A 20,593-nucleotide genomic window follows, 5' to 3' on the forward strand; every position below is an offset into this window, starting at 1 on the left:
GATGTAAGTGTCTGACTCTGTGATTATTCATCCCAGGGCTGGTTGTGCATTGCATAACTGCAGCTGAGATCTCACATTGTTTTACTAAATCTTTTTTTAAAACAAGCACAGACTTATTATTGTCAGAATTATGCTGATGTGATATTTAAGCAGGAAGCCTAACACCATGGTAACTTTTTGTATGAAACGGAACCATACACTACTTTGGTGTCAATCCAGACAATAGACATTAAGCTTGAGTATTATATTGTTGCAATTAGTCACATTTTGATTTGTGCACTTGTGTGCGATCTACCTGCTGATCTATACCGTAGTGTCAAAATAACCTGAAGCTATTATCCCTCCAACATCATATAAAGACCTCTAGGCTTCACTGCTGCTTTTTTTTCCCCTTTGTCACTAAAAATATTGGCTTTTACTAGGGTACACTTAGGCAGGCGCTGGGGAATGCTGTGGCATCTCAGCTAAATGTAAAATGTAAGGAGATAATAGTGAGTAATGGCAGACAATGAATGTATGGATTCAAAGCTGAGTCCAATATCTTTCGACATCCCAAAGGAATTTACGACAGATAACAATTCGCAAAAAGAAAGGCCTCTCTGATATTTACTTTCCTGCCAGCTCCATGCTGATGACATCAATCATAGTACCAATTACTGAGATCAACTGCCAAAAGCAGGAAATTTATATAGCGCAGCTAATATACTGAATGTAGCACAGTGACGAAGGGCTCTTGAGGTGTCATGATTGTGTCCCTAACTCTAAACCAGGATACGATTCAAGGCCACCTGCTCCATGGGTGTGTACTAACAGACTGATTAGAAAATATCCGAAGGAATGCTGAATTCTTAGGAGGTCCAGCCCCTTGGTTGATGTGCTAAACTAATCTGCTGTTGGTTTGGGCAATAAATGATCAGGGCAGTAATCAGGTCCCATGCTCTTTATTCCATGTAGTTGTTTGGTCATGCAGATTGTGAAAAAATGTACAGATTTTGTCAAAGCTTGTTATCTTGTTCACAACAGGACAATTTACAATAATATTGATATAACAGGGAAAACAGGTTTCTACAGTATGCAAAAGCATTTAAATTTAAAGAAAGCAGTCAACTGTCAGTCATCGTCTGACTGGTGCATTCTCCATAGCAACCCTTCTACCTGTCAGAGTCAACTTGTCAACCAATCAGCAGGCTTGAATTATACAGCATAAACATGTTCTTTCCCTTCACTTTGGCATTCTTGGGAAGAATCCTGATTATTGCAAGAAAAAGCGGTGAGAATAGGCAACAACACGTCCATGGTAATCCTTAACACCAGTGCCGTGCAAAGCTGCGTACTCAGCTCCTTACTATACTCATGACTGTCTGGTCAAACTTCATCTTCACTCCATCTACAAGTTTGCTGACAAAACCTCCGTTGTTAGCAGGATCTCAAACAATGAGAAGACAGAACACAGGAAAGAGATAGAGTGTTTTGTGTGGTGTGAAGATAACAATCTCTCCCTCAGTATCAGCAAAATGAAAGAGCTGGTCATTGACTTCAGGAAGCAAGGTGGAAGGCACACTCCTGTCTATATCAGTGGAGCTGAGGTGGAGATGGTTGAGAGTGTCAGGTTCCTTGGAGTGACAATCACCAACAATGTGAGTCCACCCACATTATGATACGGTCAAGAAAGCACAACAATGCCTCTACTTTCTCAGGAGGCTAAGGAAATTTGGCATGCCCGTAAAGACACTTACAAATTTTTATTGATGTGCCATAGAAAGCATTCTATCTGGATACATCACTGCTTTGGTGTGACAATTGTTCTGCCTAAGACTGTAAGAAACTACAGAGAGTTGTGAACCCAGCCCAGTCCATCAGGCAAGCCAACCTTCTATCCACTGACTCTATCTATACTTTGCACTGCCTTGGGAAGGCAGCAAACATCACCAAAGACTCCTCGAACCCCATTTATAATCTCTTCAAACCTCTTCCTTCAGTCAGAAAATACAAAAGCTTAAACAAACGTACTAACAGATTCAAGAACAGTTTCTATCCCACTGTTATCAGACTTCTGAATAGAACTCTCAAATTCTAAATTTAATATTGATCTCATTCTTTATGCACCCTCTCTACAGCCATAACATTGTTCTCTTCTCTCTGTTCTATTACCATTATGCACTTTGTATAGTACAATCTGCCTGTACTTTTTACAAAACAGATCTTTTCACTGTACGTAAGTACACGTGCCAATAATAAATGAAATTAAAAAATCAAATCAAAATAAGGGCAGCACGGTAACTCAGTGGTTAGCACCGCTGCCTCACAGTGCCAAAAACCAGGGTTCAGTTCTAGCCTTGGCTGACTTTTTTTGTGGAGTTTACATGTTCTCCCCATTGTCAGTGTGGATTTCCTGCCACAGTCCAAAGATGTGCAGGTTAGGTGGATTGGCCATACTAACTTGCCCCGTAATGTCCAGGAAATGTTGCTATGTGGGTAGCCACACTAGACGTGAGGTTGTAGGGAAGAGCTGTTTGTCAGTGCAGACTTGATGGGCTGAATGGCCTCCATCTGCACTGTCAGGCTTCCATATTCTAATAAGCTTTGACAAAGTGTGTCTTTTTTTTACACAATAATTTACTCTCTATCAATAGCCAACATTCTTCCCTCAACTAAAACCCATCAGAAGCTGATGAACTAGTAAAAGGTTTTGTTGCATTTGGTGGGATCTTACCATGTGCAAAATGGCTGACATTTTTGAAGTACAACATTCGCCACATATAAAACCAAAGCATGTGAGACACACTGAAAAGTGTTTGAGACGCATGATAAGATTCTGTTAGATGTGTCATTCACTATGCAAGAAATTTTGAATATTAATTTTAGTTTTTAGTACAGGTATGCTAATATTTAGAGCTGTGGTAGATATATAATTACCAGTTCAATAGCAATGCATCACAAAGTCACATCACTTTGTATTTCTTTGTTGGAAATCGTCTCTAACATGAGTACAAGATTTGAAATTAAGCCTGTATTTTACAACTGTCTGGTGCGAGTTATCAAGTTACTGAGCACACAGGGACAGAAGTATTACCAATCAATATTACCTCAAAGCAATCTTTCAGAGTAAAATTTGATTTAGAGTTTGTGAAATTAGGTTATTTCGGGCAGTATTTGCTCCTTGACAAGTCAGGCCTATTTGAAATGATGTAAATGCAAGAGCGCCATCTGTTGTTTGGATTAAGAAAGTAAACAATGAGGCCTATCCTCCCAGGGGTCCTGAAGCCACTACTCACTCCACTGACAGGAATGTAGAAGTGATTCATTTGTTGTTTCTAAAAATTAGCAAGGGACATGAAAAAAAGCACAGCAGTGAGAGGATGTAGCAATCCATAACAGAAGATGAAAACATTTGTTGCAAGAAGGGAATAATCTTTGGTCCTCTCTCCAGTTTAAGGAATTTTACCCATTTGAACTCCACTTCTGTGCTCTGTGATTCAGTTTCTTGTTGATCTCGAGTCTGAGACAGTTGACAGTTCCCTCTAAAGGGATTTTTTTTGGCCGTAAAATTTGCCATCTAAACAAATAGAGGGAAAGACTCGTAACACAATGATCTTGTTGCCCCTGTTGTTAATTATTTTTCAAAATAAAACTTTTTTTATGGTTTCTCATAATTTTTCCCTTTCCCTCTGGTCCCTTAGCCAAGTGACAATCAGTTGTATGCATGTGAACCTCTCCTTCTGAGTGTTGGTGGGTTATCTGATCACAACAGGAAACAATAACAATGGAACTCAATTGACCAACATCTCCCAGCACTTATCAGGACAATTACCTATCAGTTGTAGGTACCCTATCTCAACCATCAGAATCTGAATCCAGAATATTGAGACCAATTGTAGATCTCCTTTGACAACCCCAGTAAAGTTGTTATTTCAGCTTAGAATCGTCATCGAACCTGCTCAGTATGGCTTAATAGTTATTGGTTAAACTCCCTAAAACACTTGGGAAGGATGACTTTGCACTTAATCAATGTTGTCAAGTTCGACTTGATTCCGGAAGGATGCTATCTTGATGTGAAGGGTAGCTGCCTCATGTTATGTGTTTCTCATTGCTGTTCTATCACATATATACAATTATTAACTCCTTTCCACTTGCTTCAATGGAATCAATTTTAAAAATTATGTCAAATAATTCATAATTGAGCCAATCTTTTGCAATTTGTTTCTTGACAAGCATTTTCCTTCTATCTCAGTCTGATCGGGTATTTTACAAATTTATTCATCAGGATTCATTTGTACGTTCAATTGTTGATAATAACTGATGACAAATCAATTAATCAGATGTGTAGAACCACACAGCACTCGAAATTGCATCCACTAAAAGAGGCCATTCAGCGCTAATTCTGTACTAATCTAATTGTGCCTATATGTATGTCTCTCTGCTTCAAATGTTTCTCAACTCTCCTTTACAAGACACAAAGGTTCCTATCTTAATTATTTATAGTAGTAATGTGTTAAATGCTCTTTGATAAAGAAGTTTCTCTTAGCCATTCACCTCAATAACATTTTAGAACGTTTAAAGAACCCCTGATCCTCCCTCCTGAGGGCTATCATTTCCCCGAATTGTTTGTTGGAATAAGGGCCCAAAAGTACTAAAGTGGCAGGTTCAGTTTCAATTATCATGGAAATTCAAGAACATTCTTAGGTTACACAAACTGGTGTTTAAACAAGTCTCCTCTTTCCAACAGCCTCCCAGTGAATGCAGATGAGACAAAGACTAGAAATAAAATATTCATCCACTTGTCTTCCTCTGACAGAAATTTCTACAATCCAAACTAACATTCTGAGCCAAATTATAGGATTTATAATTAGGTTAATTGTCATGTGTACTCAAGTACTGCGAACAGTTTACAATGCTGCTCCTCACCGTACCATCTTAGGTACAAAGTACTGAGATACAAATCTTAGATAAAAAACAGAGAAGTGAAGGAAAAAAAGGTTGCATTACTTCACAGTGATTTATGGTATAAGTTAGAAAATATGAAATTGAATTAAAAGGACAAACATTACAGTCAGATAAACAGATTACAGATAAACATTACATTGCAGTAGATCAGCACAGGGAGCTTCCAAATGTAGTCTGACTGAGCTCGCAAGCCATTGACTGCCCACACCAGTCCCCACTCCAACAACCAACCATGCTCTGCTCAGCCGCTAATTAGAGCATCAAGCATGATATATTTTATGACACACTTTCCAAAATGCCCGACAAAGCCAATTAATGTCTTCATTAAAGTTTTCCAGAACTCCATCAGCATATGTGACGCTGAAGATTCGTGGGGATTTTGGAAAGATATTTGTGGATGCAATTCCCAGATCTGTCATGAAGCAAAATTTCACAATGTAATTGATCTATTCAACAGAAATCCTCGTCGTCCAAGGAGCACAAGATCATTAATAACTATTCAGGGGTTTCTAGGTTCCAAAGCAGGGATATTGCCCACTCCCATTTAATGTAACTTCGCTCAAGTAGTTATCCAGATCTCTGCCTTAGAAATGTGCAGTCCAGGGATTTCTAAGTAAAGTTCAAGGAATCATAACAGTTCCTTAGGAGCATATTTTCATATGTTTAAGTGATATAACACCAGTTTCAAGTTAAGGGATTGAAATCCCTACCCGTTGACAGAGGACAGATTTCCCTTCATGAGATGGGAGTGATCCCAGCAAACCCAACTCAGGAGAAACTGTCCTGAGTCTTCAGATTTTTGTTTGGTGATGTGGGTGGTGTGGGGGTCGGGGTGGGATGTGAGAGAGTTGGGGTGGTGGCAGCGTGATGGGGGAATTGGGGTGTTCATTCAAAAGTCATGCCCAACACTGCTGGAAAGAGTCCTCAGAACAGCCACCAGGCCTGTTGGGAGCCAAAGTGGGATGGGTAACAGGCCCATTCTCTGGGACTTGGTCCCAGTCATAACGAAAGCAATAAGGTGCAAAAAAATACCTTTAATTCAAGCACTCGCTTCACCCACTACACATTCCCCAGGTCTTATCCATGCTGACCCATGACAAGTTACGATCCTCATTTGGCCCTCAAACACTAAATGGCAACGCAGGCCCCCACTCATCTTTATAACCCCTGTACCAACTTAATAGCAACTCATACTACCTCTTACCCTTGCATTCTCCATACCCACTGTGTGTGCCAACAAGGCTCCTGTACTAGTTAGTCTCGCCTTTTTGCGTTCCTCTTCCTGAACCTTCACTTCCAAACAGAGGGGAAGGGACAAGTCACAGTAAAATTGTGTAATTGGGAACAGGACATTGATCCCAAAGCTTAAAAAAAACAGAAATCATCATTTTAATCCTCCATGTGATAGAGTTGCCAGACTTGACATATATTCCTGTTGTTCATCAATGTTGAATTGAATTGAATATTATGAATTAGCTTTATTGTCACATAAGTGCAGTGAAAAGTTTACAAGTTACCACTTATGGCACTGTCTTAGGTACAAGTTAGCCAGGTACACATTCTTCAATACAAGTTCTAAGGAAAATAAAGAAATAGAAAGTCCAACATCGCGAATTGTAGGAATAAATTAGAAAAATAGAGAAATAAAGACTTCAGAACAATGGTCCTTCCAAACTGGTCCACGCTGATACCAAGCCTCCAGTCCACATTGCGCCTTGACTCCAGACATGTTGGTCTTCACCTCGTGGCTCTTGGCTGGGAGACCACTCTGGAATTACTTTGTGGCCGGCAGTCCATGCCAAGGCCACACTGAGCCAAAAGATGACCAAGCGAGGCTGGAAGACCACCACAACAGGCCATGAAACCACCATGCTGGGCTGAGAGGCCACCACAACAGGCCAAGGGGGCGCCTGGCTGAGTTGGCACTGAAGTTGGGAGTCCAAATCCGAGAAGAGAGCAGAGATATGAGGGAGAAAGAATACAAAAGAGAAAAAAAAGCGGCTAAGAAATGAAACAGATGTAGTGGTTGAGCTCCAGCTGTTGTGTCCTACTCTGCTGTACCAATGTGACCCCAGTGGAACATCCATGAAGAAAAGTTCAGTCATATTACGAGTAAGAAAAATGTACCCATTTCATGTACATCTCTAATAGTACGATTATCTCGTGGATTCCGAGAACTACTGGTGCTGAGGAAAAGCAAAAGTGGGGATATTGACAGCAATGGACCTTCAGACCTTTCAAAGAATTGAGACAGGGCTGCTGTAGCACTTTGTTTCCTGCACTCTGTTGCCCAGAATCTACTCAAAGCCTGGCTCAAAACCTGACGTAAGTCAAGCATTATAGCTTGCTAAGTACTCAAGCCAGGAGGAAATAATTTGCTGCTCGCGGCTCACAGACCTTTGGCAAAGACATCTTCTCGCCTTCTTTAAGAGAAATCCCAGCCTCCCTGTAAAACTAGAATTCTGTTAAAATAGAGACAAGCGGCCTCTTTAAAAGATTTCAATGTCTGACCCACTGATTGATGGCGTACCAGATCCCACACACATCCGCTAAAGCAATATGTAATGGGCTGGGGTCGGAATGGAAATTTAAAGCACTTTTACCTTTACATCCGCCCTTGGGGGCTAAAGCCCGCTCTCTACTGATTCGGCTTTTGTTGCAGGCTTTTTAATCATTGCTAGAGCATCACTATGGCATGCATTGATGAAAGCTGGCATTTCAGTTATTGTTGGCATCCTGCCAGAATGGTTTCACCATCCCCAAGGTTCAAAACAAATTAAAATGGAGAATGACAACACCGTTGTCATCTGCTCTGTGTTTAAAAGCAGCAGCGACATTAAAAAGAAAACCAAAGTAAAAAGCGTCACCTTTGAGGAGTTGACAATGGCTCCAGTTGTCTTTTGTAATATCATCCTGGTAAAAGGTTTGCGACTAACAGCCTGAGAAGGTTACGGCTGCAGGCTCCTTGTTAAGACTCACTGCCTTAGAACAAAGCCATCATTCTACTTGACAGTTCCATAAGCTGAAATGAACTGAACTACAGCAGCGTGTTAAAGTGGTCAGATACAGGCACTCGGCTGGAAGCTGAGGCCATAAAAATAATGAGTACCTTTCCCAATCCATTCCTTTCCAATAAATGTTATCTGCGTTTTGCATCACAACAACTCGCCATTCAATGCCTTGCTTGTTTCTTCAGGGACTTTACAGGGGTTGCAAAGAATTTAACAGAATGATTTTGTCTCTCTCACTGTTTTGGACTTAGCAAGCTTTTTTTTATGAATGTGGTTGTTCAGGTTACCCTGTGCTATGAACTGTTCAATTTCAGGGCTTTCCTTTAAGGGGGTGTGGATGAGGGCAGGATTGCAAAACGGGTGCAAATAGACATTACTTGCTGTAATGTCAGTCCTGTCCTCAACCTTCTCTCTTAATTTCTCATCCCTGGAAAAGTGGCCAAGAATGTCTGACTGGTGTGTTAAATTCTAAATGATAGAATTCTGGGTTCAGTAAGAAATCGAATTTAGTCATGACTTTCAAGCAGACAGCTTTAACAGTGACTTCTTTGTCAAGGTTCAAGTACAGCAAACTTTGTTTTAACCAGCACCTTATGAATTAGTACTGTTGATATGTCAGCCAAAGATTATATACCTCAAATATTGCGAAGTTTACTGTGTTTTTCTGTCCAATTATTACAGTTTTTCATTTAGTTACCTAAATGTAATATACTTGTTGTTCAATTGAATGACCACATGAAATATCAATAGTTGATTCAATTTCAAGTCAATTTCTCCTCAAATACCATGATCTACCACAATCTTAGAGAGGTCAGTTGAGCCTCTCCGCTGCTAAGTTTTATTTAAGATAAAGTTACACTATTATTTAAATGATATATGCTGTAAATCAAGTATAACAGTGATGTGTATATTCCCTGCATTTTGTTTCTATTACTTAATGTGTGTTTTACATTGATTATGTGGGCCTCTTGATTGTTTGGAATATTTGACCAAATGGAACACTTCTGGTCCCACAGGTGCCAGTTAATAAAATATTTTTTTATACAAAGAATTAGGGACGATTTTGCAGGAGCTGCATTTGCCTCTCAGAACCAGAAACAAATCACTTGCATGTTGAGCACCAACAATTTTACAGTTGTTGAAAGATCACTGCACCCAATTGTCATCTACTGGAGCTGGGAATCCATTAAAACTGTCTAATGTGTAGCCCCCAAGGCTGCTGTGTTCTGTCATGCAGAAGATAATGTCTCTGCTGCTCAATGTCCTCATCCTCCTCCTGAGTACATTGCTCCCACTCTCCCAGTTCCTCAGTATCCATCACATTCCCTCTTTGTCTGGTCTAGTTATACAGAGCACAGCATGGTAAAATTATGTAACATGCTGTGTGGACTATACTACAAGGCCCTCCCAGACTAATCCAAGTTTTGGAACTCATCTTCATGAGGCTATCATTTCATCCACCAAGACCTGGTCGAATAATTTTATACCTACACTGCATCTCAGTCAAGGAGTTATCTAACAGAGTCTTCAGTTGGATTGTTGAAAATAACTCTTGTCTCCTAGAAACCATCCTGGCGAGATATCTGACATTTCAAGCTTAGCACATAAACAAGAGTTCTCAAGGATATGGGCATTGTGGCAGTTGCTAGGGGACTGTGGACAAACTTCACACGAGTTAAGTCTCAATGATCATATATGACTTGCACATTGATCAGATGGTAGCATTTTCTATTGAGAAGCTGAGCTGAATTATGATATGGCTCCCTCAATATGGCCTGTATACAGTCTATCACACTCTGCACCTGGGAATGCCAGCTATGTTGCTGAATCCTCCACCCTGGGCTTTAGCACTGACCTTGTCACAGGGAAACGAGATGAAGCAGTGCGATCAGGCACAAATCGCGTCAGGAATGGGCTTTTTACAATTGTGGGTGGATGTTTGAGCGATTCCAGATAGATATCCAGTGTCGCACATCCCATTTTAGCAGTTAGCACAGTACAGTGGCCCAGGATATGCACTAAAACTATACCTCACTCATCTAGAGGAATTAGCATCAAGATTCAAAGGCTCGAGCCCTCCTGTATCTCCTGAGAGGACCTTTAGTTTCATTTTCTTCATGTACAGGCTACTCAGCATCCACTGGGCACTGCTGGTGGTCCTGGGCTTGCTGGTGCATCTGTTCCCTCTCCATTGGTCATTGCTGCCTTGCAATAATTACACTTGCTCTAACTGGATCTATCAATCACTCTTGCAATGAATTTGTATGGGAAATGTATGAAACAGAGCAGGTCCTTAGTAATGCGAGCAGTCAGCAATTCTATCACTTACAAATGCCAACAGTGTATGCTGCTCCATATAGTGAGATATGCAGCACTCCAACAATAAGGGCCATGGAACAAACTCAACATGGAACTTTGACATTGGACCTATTCCAATAAAAGCACCGCCAGTCATGTTGCAAACGGACAGTATGTTGAAGGGTCTAGGCCCGAAACGTCAGCTTTTGTGCTCCTGAGATGCTGCTGGGCCTGCTGTGTTCATCCAGCTTCACACTTTGTTATCTTAGTAAGACATTGCAGATGCTGCATAAGAACTGAATCTTTCTCCTCCCAGTTCCACATCAACTATGAAAGGCATCAACACATATAAGTGTCTTTTATATTGCACTTACAAATGAAACTCAGAAGGCATCAGTTCTGTGCCTCTGAGCGCCCTAGGAGGTCCTCCATAAAATTTGTGATTTTTGGCCCGTAGGTGCCTCTTTTAGAGTCACCTGGAATCAGTTCAGCCTCCCAGAGTTGCCTGTGCTCAGTCTACAAGGACCAAGACATGGTGAAAGTTGCTTGTGAGTTGCACTTGCACCTCACACAGACACTGCATACATTTCATGTACGCAATAATGTGATTGCAAATGTCTTTAACCTATACAACGCAAGTGCGCGATTGATGAAAATGCCCCTTGAAAGTCTTCCCATCACTCACAAATGGAGTTCATGTTGTGGCCCGGAAAGAAAAGCACTGACTCCTCCCACTTTAGGTGTGGTCATACCCATTTTCCATTTGCAAGAGATTACAGAAGGCGATCAAGGGCATGCTTGGCCTGGTCATCAGGCACATCAAAAACCTTTGACCATCCACAGTCCTTTCTATCTGCCACTTCCTGGACAGCCCAGCACAACTGATGGTCTCACCTACCACCTGGGAGTTACAACTCCAACTGTCATCCTTACACTCTGAGCCAGTTTAGCCTTGCTCATTCTTCCCATTGAGGCTATAGTGGTGGTGACACCTTATAATTAATTTCCCTCCCACAGCATGTGATACCCTCCTTGGCACTACACCTTCACTGTCCTTGTCTTCTCAGCATCCCGGGTTGCTGCTTCCAGTCTCCAGCATTGATTCCTCCCACTTCCCCACAAGAACAGGGTTTCCTAATCCTTCTCCACCCTTGACTTTCACTACACAAACCTACAGGGATGATTGTCATCCACTCTTCTGACTCACTAGAATGAAAAGCCATGACTAAAAACTAACCAGAGCCTCGATGGATTTCTACGTAGATCCTCGACTATTGATCCACAATCCCAAGACTGTTTGCATTAGTGAAGCGCCTGATACTGACCACCCCAAGCAGGAGGCTAACTGTGCCCAAGCCTCTGGACTTCAGCAAACTGTTGCTGTTGACTGACTCTATTAGAAAGGTACCAGAAAGGCAAGGCAGTGTTATCATGAGCATCCAGAGAAAGGCAAAGAAATGTTTTTGAGAAGATTTGTAGCTCAGGTTGTGGATGAGGTTATCGATTTGCTCGCTGAGCTGGTGTGTTTGATTGCAGCTGTTTTTGCCACCCTGCTAGGTAACATTGTCAGTGTGGCTCCAGTGAAGCTTCGCTGTTCTGTCCCGCTTGTTATTTACATGCCTTGTTTCGCTGGGGTGGTTGGCATTACTTCCAGTTCTGTTTTTCAGTGGTTTGTATATTGGGTCCTGTTCAATGTGTTTGTTGATGGGAGTTCCAGTTGGAATAGCAGACCTCCAGGAATTCCCTGGTACGTCTCTGTTTGGCTTGTGCTATTATGGATGTGTTGTCCCAGTGGATTTTGTGCCCTTCTTTGTCCATGTGTATTGAGACCAGATTAGTGGTGTCTCTTGGTGGCTAGTTGGTGTTCATGTATCCTTATTGTTAGTTTTCTTCCACTCTGGCCTATGTAACACTTCTCACAGTGCTTGCATGGTATTTTGTATATTATGTTAGTTTTATTGGTTGCGGGTATGGGATCCTTTACGCTCGCCTGTAGCTGTCGCGGGGTGGTTGTTGGTTGATGTGCTACCCTGATGCCTAGGAGTTTGAGTAGTGTCGTGGTCATCACTGATATGTCTCTGATGTACAGTAGGGTGACTGGTGTGTCTGGCTGTGTTGTGCTTTCTTGTTGTGGTCTGTCACGGAGGTAACAGCGGATTGTGCATTTTGATATCCATTCCTTTTAAAAACTCTGTATAAGAGGTCCTGAAAAACAAATGTGTTCCAAGTGAGCAAACAAGCAACCCAATGATGCAGCCTGGTCCAATCCATTAACTGAGTATCCATCCCTGTGCATTAAGTGTCCTCGCAGCAACAATCTAATGAGAGGTACCATTACACTCCAAAGTGCAGCATTAAAGTATAGAAGGGTACAGTAAGAGGTGTGCCTTGATGATGCAGTAAGGCTGGCATGTGTCAGATGTCAATGACAGCTGGATATGGGATGCATGTTGTCACTGCCCATGGAGTATGCCTGCTGATGGTTGTTCACGTTGGAGGTCCAAAGGAGCAAGTGGCAAGTTGGAGTCACCCAGTACCTGCTGTAATGCTCATGTCAGGAATTCTAGGCATCCAGTTTTGGTCCAGTGGGTTGGAAACGGGAGAGTATGTATTAACGAGGTGCGGTTCTGTTGTTAAGTGGACGATAATGAGCTGTCATCCCCATTATTGGTGGTCCCTGCTCACTAATAAGAATCTTGTCTCGACATTTGGTACTTATTTGGAGAATGTGATTTGTTTCTCTTGACATTGAGAAAGGCTTTGATCAACATCTCGTGTAGATCTCTAAATTTCGCATTACAGCCCATGCCATTCAGGACCTGGAAAGAATCTGTCCAATGTGGCGTTGATATCTTTTGAGGTAAGCTCAAAAAGAAAGTATAAAACCATATGCATATACTGGTTTACTTATTGACATATATTCGTTTATCTTTGGCATATTTTCATTGACTTATACAGTCTTACTTTCATAAATATGCTGGAATATGCAGTGCACTCTTTGACATCACAGTATGTGGTCTTCAGACTTCAAATGATAAACTTGTTTCTCTGTTCACAGAACCAGACAGCATCTAGCAAGAACAATTTCAGTTTAAGATGAAAGCATCATTTGAGCTGTTGGAAAGAACATTACCCAAACTGCAGGGGAGGAAAATGAGAGGAAAGAAGATAAAAAAAAGTAGACCATTCAGCTCCTGAAGGCTCCTCTGCAAATCAATAACATCATAGCTGATCTGTTTGTGTTCATAATTTCACATTCCTATCTCACCCTGATAACTGTTGATTCCTTAGCCGAACAAGAATCTGTCTTACCTCTGCTTTAAAGCTATTCAGTGGTTTTTAAGGGGAAAGGCAGGAGGTTTACAGGTGATATGAGGAATTGTTTTTTCTCCCAGACAGTGTTAGAGTCTCAAATGCTCTGCCTGGGAGGATAGTTGAGGAGTGAACCCTCACAACCTTTTAAAAGTACTTGAATGAGCACTTGAATTTGTTGATTCAGTGTAGTTTTTGTTAGTGTGGACTCAGTGGACTGAAGGACATCTTCTGTGCTATATGATACAACAATTCTCTACTCTCACCACTACGGCCTCCCAAGATACAGAGTTCCAAGTTTGCAAGGCTCTGTCTCAAAGATTTCTCCAAACTCTATCCTAATTGGTTGACATTTAATTTTTAAACAATGCCCCCTAATCCTGGACTCACCCCAAAGAGGAAACACCATTTTCTCATCCACTTTAAAAAGACCATTCAAGATCTTTTACTCTTCCATCAACTCATCTCTCACTCTGCTGAATTTGAGTGGGAAAAAAACCTGTTCTTTCCAACCTTTCTCATAAGACAACCTGTTTATTCCAGGTATCCATTTAGTTTGGAACTGCTTCCAAGGCATTTACATCCTTCCCTAAATAAGGAGACCAAAACTGTGCACAGTACTTCAGAAATAAAAAAAAAGTGCTGGAGAAACTCTGCAGGTTTGGCTGCAGCTGTGGAGAGAGAGCAACAAGTTATTGTTTTGAGTTCAATCTGGCTGCTTAGGAACAGTACTCTGGATGTGGTTTAATCAATGTCCTTTTGAACTGAACTATAACATCTTAAATTTTATGTCCAGTTCCTCTTGTAATAAGTTATAGCATTCCATTATCTTTCTTAATTATTTGTTGTACGTGCTTACTAACTCTTTGTGACTCATATCCTAGAACACCTAGATCTCGCTGCCACCTAGAGCTCTCTGCACCTTGGAATTCTGCACTCACTTTCGGTTTAGGTACTACGCTGTTTAGTTATTCTTTCTATCAATGTGAACAACTTCACATTTTCCCACATTATAGCTTGAACCTGCCAGATTTTTGCCCACTCACTTACTCATCTATTTTATCCATCTATCTATCTCCTACGTTCTCTTCACAGCATACTTCCCTACCTACCTTTCTGTCTTTCACAAGTTCAATTACCACACCTTGCACCTCTCATCAAACTCATTATTATAATTGTAAAAATAGCCAAAATCCCAGAACATTGCTGCGGGTCACCACTCATCACATTTTGCCAGTCATTAAAGGACATATTTATGTATACTCTCTGCTTCTTACCATGAGAACATATAAGAACATGAGAACTAGGAGCAGGAGTGGGCCATCCGGCCCCTCAAGCCTGCCCTGTCATTTGATAAGATCACGGCTGGTCTTTTGAGACTCAGCTCCACTTACCTGCCTACTCAGCATAACCCTTAATTTCTTTACCATTCAAAAGTTTATCTAGCTTTGCCTTAAACACATTCAGTGAGGTAGCTTCAACTGCTTCACTGGGCAGGGAATTCCACAGATTCTCAACCCTTTAGGTGAAGAAGTTCCTCCTCACCTCAGTCCTACATCTGCTTCCCTTTATTTTGAGGTGATGCCTTCTTGCCCTAGTTTCACCTGTTAGTAGAAACAACCTCCCTGCCTCTACCTTATCTATTCCGTTCATAATCTTATATGTTTCTGTAAGATCTCCCCTCGTTCTTCTGATTTCCAATGAGTATAGTCCCAGTCTACTGAGTCTCTCCTTATAATCCAACCCTCTCAACTCTGGAATCAACCGAGTGAATCTCCTCTGCACCCCCTCCAGTGCTAGTATATCTCTTCTCAATAAAGGAGACTAAAACTGCACACAGTACTCCAGGTGTGGCCTCACCAGGACCTATAGAGCTGCAGCATTGCCTCCCTTTTTTTAAACTCCATCCCTTGAGCAATGACAGGCAAAATTCCATTTGCCTTTTTAATCACCTGCTGCACCTACAATCCCACTTATAGCAATTCATGCACAAGGACACCCAAGTCCCTCTGCACAGCAGCATGCTGCAATTTTTTACCATTTAAAACATAGTCCATTTTTCTGTTATTCCTACAAAAATGGACAACCTCACACTTATCAAATTGTAGTCCATCTGCCAGACCTTTGCCCACTCACTTAGACTATATCCCTCTGCAGACCTACAGTGTTTACTCCACACTTTGCTGTACCACTCACCTTAGTGTCATCTGCAAATTTTGACATACCACACTTAGTCCCCAACTCCAAATTATCTATGTAAATTGTAAACAATTGGGGTCCCAACACTGATCCCTGAGACACACCACTAGCCACTGGCCGCCAACCAGAAAAACACCCATTTACCACTACTCTCTGCTTTCTACTAGTCAACCAATCCTCTATGCATGCCAATACACTACCTGTAATACCATGCAACTTTATCCTATGTAGCAACCTTTGGTGTAGCATCCTGTCAAATGCCTTCTGGAAATCTAGATACACCACATCCACAAGTTGCCCATTGTCCACCATGCAAGTAAAGTCCTCAAAGAACTCAACCAAATTAATTAACCATGACCTAATCTTCATGAATCCCTGCTGGGTGTTCCCAATGGGACGATTTGCCTTCAGATATCTTGCTATTTCTTCCCTAATGATAGTTTCAAGCATTTTCCTCATTACCAAAGTTAAGCTAACTGGCCTATCGTTACCTACTTTTTGTCTACTTCCTTTTTTAAACAGTGGTGTCACATTGGCTGTTTTCCAATCTGCGGAACCACCCCATCCAGCCAGATTTCTAACCATGCTAAAGTGTCACCCCCGGTCCATGAGCTCCTACTTTGCACAATAACGTTTTTTTATGCAAACCCTCAAAAGCCTCCTGGATACCCAAGTTCTATACATCTACAGGCTTCCCTTTAACCATAGCATGTGTCACTCTGCCCAAGCAGAACATTTTCACTATGTTTAATGTCATTAATATCAATATGGGCAACACAACTGCATCTACATCTTCCCACACCAAGTTCCTATCCAACCCAGATGTCCTGAATCCCAGTACCATGTAGCCAGCATGGCCTTTTAGACATTCACTCTTGAATGCACAGAACAGAGGCCATCTATCTCATCGTACAATTCCACACCATCTCCATGATGCAGACCTTGATTTCACTCAAACAGGTGAACACGTCAAACATGTTACATAATTGCAAGACCTGAGGTTTTAGCACTATAGTATTTCTGACCTCTTATCTACCTCACTGGTGATCACACTCTCCCCAACAGGGATGGAATCAGACTGTTCCATTCTGAGGTGGTTGATCAGCTTCTGGAAGAAAATATCCAGGTATGTTCCACCCATCCTGATGTGTTGAAATGCCTTCAGTTTCCATCGAATACTTGGAGGTTCAGAACAAAAATCTTAAAATCCAGTTTAATATTTACAGACGAAATTCTGACTTTTTTCTTCACAGAAAACAATATTGTTTTCGAATGAAACCTGCAATAGCTATCCAACTTGAGAAGTTAAATCATTCAATTGAGTGAAGCATGACTCATCTTCAAGGTTAATGTTGACATTCAGTAATCCTGAGTTGGAGTTCCCAATGCCTTAGACATTTGGTACAGATGTGTTTTCCCTGGATCACTTCTGTGTCTGAAAGCACATACACTATACAGCTATAACACATCTCTCACCATTTTCTTTGTGCTAATTACAAAAATGTGATTTGTTAATTTAATCAGAAATGTAAAATTAATTTAAATTCCTAACCCTGATTTTTCTATTTATTAAATGGCAATACCACTTATATTTAACAGTTTCATAGTCCTTGAAATAAACGGAAACAGCGTTATGTATCTACGTTAAAGTTTTATTTCTAGATCTTCCCTAACTCAGTGTGCTTCAGCAGGCTTTTCACACAGTCCCTTCTCCAAAGCACTGCTGAATCAGCTTATCCAAATCCTACGTTTTTTTCCCAAAATTAACATAATTTGGCTTCCAGCAAATGAATAGGTATATTCCAGTTAGGGTAAGAAAATCAAAGGAATTCCTTCCTGCAGCACTTCATTGAATTTAGATGCTTACAGAATTTCCAAGGTCTCCATTCTGTATCAACTGCACTTAATGAATGGCTACCTACTGCGGACAGAAGGAGGGCAACGAAGGGTAAATTTGGGGACAGGCAAGAAGATGAGTTGGGAAGGTTCTTGAGGAATTCCTTTTATCCCAATCGCTCCATGCCTTCATTTTTATTGTAGCTTCAAAAACCTTCTCAAATCATCTGCAGCACTTAGCTTTCATTATACTTTGGTGATGTTATAGAGTCATAGAGATCTATAGCATTGAAAAAAGCCCATTCACCTGCACATCTGCCAATGTGGTATACTGCATCAAGTCTGTTGTTGGCACTGAATTTCTCATTGGGCTTATTTTGTTTCCTGCCCCTTTAAGGTACTTTGAAATAGTTTCTTTGCTAAAGGTGCTGTATATAAATACAAGTTATTGCGATTACTGACCTTGCTATGCAAAGTTCTGGATTCTGAGGACCACCATTACTATGATGTTTATGATAACTAAAAATGAAAAATTAGAAATGAATGAACTTGTTCAAGACCATCGTTGGCAACAACACAAGGAAACGTTCAAAATACTCCCTTGAATTTTGATAACTTCCCTGTAAAGTCTGTAACTCTTGAAAGGTTATTAAAATTGAAGACAAATTACCTATTGCTTAATAGCAGTAATGAAGTCCAGTGTTTACTTAGTTTGAAATATTCCAAGGTCTGATTTAGCACACTGTGTTAACTTCTGTCAAAATGGTTCTTATTGTGCTTGAAATAATCCCCATGATAAATGTAAAACCTCTGATTCATTAATCACTACTGCATAATTGGAGGAAAAATAAACCCGGAGTATAATTTTGAATGAACTAAAATGCCACTGATAATTTCATACGTTTCAAAGTTGGTAGTGTGGCTGTGAATGGCAGTTGTTCTGCCTGTTTCATGTATCGAACTGCTACAGAAGAGAAATGTGAGTTTGCACCTGAAGTTCCCTGACTTGTGAATTGTAAATCTAATCTGGGTCATTGAGAAGGGTATGTTGCACAAGGATGCTTCCTTAGACAAACCAATGGAAAATATGAGGATGATTTAAATGGAACACATCTCTCAAGGCTCTAGTTAATCAGACAAGGTAAACCATAGGAGCAAAGGCAGGCCATTAAGCCCACCAGCCTGCTTTGCATTCATTCAGTGAGATTATGGCTGATCTGATAATCTTCAATTCCACTTCCCTGCCTTTTCCCCATAACCATTTCTGATTAAAAACAGTTACAATGCATTATTGATTTTTAATGTCAGCTAAGTTGATGGCGATGATTGCACCTTAGCGTATTGCATTAGAGAGAGGAAGAAACAGCCTGGATTCAAGTAAACAATTGGGAAATGTCCCAAACCAACATTTGTCAGTTCAGAGATAATGGGAACTGCAGATGCTGGAGAATCCAAGATAATAAAATGTGAGGCTGGATGAACACAGCAGGCCAAGCAGCATCTCAGGAGCACAAAAGCTGACGTTTTGGGCCTAGACCCTTCATCAGAGAGGGGGATGGGGTGAGGGTTCTGGAATAAATAGGAAGAGAGGGGGAGGCGGACCGAAGATGGAGAGAAAAGAAGGTAGGTGGAGAGAGTATAGGTGGGGAGGTAGGGAGGGGATAGGTCAGTCCAGGGAAGACGGACAGGTCAAGGAGGTGGGATGAGGTTAGTACGTAGATGGGGGTGCGGCTTGGGGTGGGAGGAAGGGATGGGTGAGAGGAAGAACAGGTTAGGGAGGCAGAGACAGGTTGGACTGGTTTTGGGATGCAGTGGGTGGAGGGGAAGAGCTGGGCTGGTTGTGTGGTGCAGTGGGGGGAGGGGATGAACTGGGCTGGTTTAGGGATGCAGTTGGGGAAGGGGAGATTTTGAAACTGGTGAAGTCCACATTGATACCATTAGGCTGCAGGGTTCGCAGGCGGAATATGAGTTGCTGTTCCTGCAACCTTCGGGTGGCATCATTGTGGCACTGCAGGAGGCCCATGATGGACATGTCATCTAAAGAATGGGAGGGGGAGTGGAAATGGTTTGTGACTGGGAGGTGCAGTAGTTTGTTGCGAACTGAGCGGAGGTGTTCTGCAAAGCGGTCCCCAAGCCTCCGTTTGGTTTCCCCAATGTAGAGGAAGCCACACCGGGTACAGTGGATGCAGTATACCACAATGGCAGATGTGCAGGTGAACCTCTGCTTAATGTGGAATGTCATCTTGGGGCCTGGGATAGGGGTGAGGGAGGAGGTGTGGGGGCAAGTGTAGCATTTCCTGCGGTTGCAGGGGAAGATGCCAGGTGTGGTGGGGTTGGAGGGCAGTGTGGAGCGAACAAGGGAGTCACAGAGAGAGTGGTCTCTCTGGAAGGCCGACAGGGGTGGGGATGGAAAAATGTCTTGGGTGGTGGGGTTGGATTGTAGATGGCGGAAGTGTCAGAGGATGATGTGTTGTATCCGGAGGTTGGTGGGGTGGTGTGTGAGAACGAGGGGGATCCTCTTTGGGCAGTTGTGGCGGGGGCGGGGTGTGAGGGATGTGTTGCGGGAAATACGGGAGACGCAGTCAAGGGCGTTCTCGATCACTGTGGGGGGAAAGTTGCGGTCCTTGAAGAACTTGGACATCTGGGATGTGCGGGAGTGGAATGTCTTATCGTGGGAGCAGATGCGGCGGAGGCAGAGGAATTGGGAATAGGGGATGGAATTTTTGCAGGAGGTTGGGTGGGAGGAGGTGTATTCTAGGTAGCTGTGGGAGTCGGTGGGCTTGAAATGGACATCAGTTACAAGCTGGTTGCCTGAGATGGAGACTGAGAGGTCCAAGAAGGTGAGGGATGTGCTGGAGATGGCCCAGGTGAACTGAAGGTTGGGGTGGAAGGTGTTGGTGAAGTGGATGAACTGTTCGAGCTCCTCTGGGGAGCAAGAGGCGGCACCGATACAGTCATCAATGTACCGGAGGAAGAGGTGGGGTTTGGGGCCT

The sequence above is a fragment of the Stegostoma tigrinum genome, chromosome 18 (assembly GCF_030684315.1).
Source record: "Stegostoma tigrinum isolate sSteTig4 chromosome 18, sSteTig4.hap1, whole genome shotgun sequence".
Classification (NCBI taxonomy): domain Eukaryota; kingdom Metazoa; phylum Chordata; class Chondrichthyes; order Orectolobiformes; family Stegostomatidae; genus Stegostoma; species Stegostoma tigrinum.